The sequence below is a fragment of the Tigriopus californicus genome, chromosome 7, assembly GCF_007210705.1.
Source record: "Tigriopus californicus strain San Diego chromosome 7, Tcal_SD_v2.1, whole genome shotgun sequence".
Taxonomy (NCBI): Eukaryota; Metazoa; Arthropoda; class Copepoda; order Harpacticoida; family Harpacticidae; genus Tigriopus; species Tigriopus californicus.
Genome location: NC_081446.1, coordinates 1589665 through 1590329, shown reverse-complemented (window position 1 = coordinate 1590329; position 665 = coordinate 1589665).

Sequence of the window (665 nt, the reverse complement as noted above, 5' to 3'; positions counted from 1 at the left end):
ATGACAAACCTTGTTTACATTTTGCTAACATTTTGTGACGTAAGGGCGCTGAATCCCAATCCATATGATAACAAAAGTTTGAACCAAATGTAATACGTAGTGACGCTATTTAATAAATCTTGTTAATGAACAAAATAGAAGTGAAATCCATTTGAAAGCTTGCTAAGTACAATGAAACTGATATTTCAGTATGTGCATGGTTATACTTGTAAAGGGTTGCCTGGGTTGCATTCCATTCTTTTGCCACGGATTTTGCGAAGAAAGCACGATTTGCTCAAAGAACCTTTGAACAGAGCGGGACCAAAGGTTAATTTTCATTTCCATTGAATTAAGTCTTTCAAACACTTTCTCTTCACTTCCATAAGATCATGTTTTAGTGCTCGAGTTTTTTACTTGGCCAAGTAAAGAGATCAGCAGCGATTCGGAGACGTTTGGTTTGTTGTCTTCACACACTTGCCACAAAAACCTATTTCTCCACGACCGAAGTATGGAGCGTGGGTCAAATGAAGATATTCACCACATAGAAAACAAAAACAGTTGTTTGTATGTGGTATTTCCTACTGAGTTAATGTGGAGAACCTCAAAGGTTTTGCCTGGTTTTGCCAGGATTTGAAGGAATAATAAAAAAAAGGCGTCTTGCTTCTCCAAAAATACGAGGAGACATT